We start from the raw sequence: 340 nt of genomic DNA on the forward strand, positions 1-340 counted from the left end.
ATATCTTTGACACCCCTGTACTCAACAAATCCTTAAGTTGTTACAGCCCTGCCCTTCCCTGAATCTGCAGATAGGTACTATTCCAACCTCCTTTCCTGTTTCTCCTCCTCTTTTCCATTTTCTTTATTTTCCTGTTCCAGCCCTGGTCCTTTTTTTGGTCAATTGTCTCATGCTTTCTTCCTCTTCTAGGCTTGTTTTTGTGCTTTCAAAAGAAACCCAGGGGTTAGATGCCTCTCCTTTTACATAGACACAGATATACACACAAATTCACCAGGGTGCCAAATTCACTACAGCTACTTCACTGCCGCTCTCCTTTGTCTAATAGAATATTGGATTTTTT

Source organism: Alligator sinensis, unplaced genomic scaffold, assembly GCF_000455745.1.
Source record: "Alligator sinensis unplaced genomic scaffold, ASM45574v1 scaffold304_1, whole genome shotgun sequence".
Classification (NCBI taxonomy): Eukaryota; Metazoa; Chordata; order Crocodylia; family Alligatoridae; genus Alligator; species Alligator sinensis.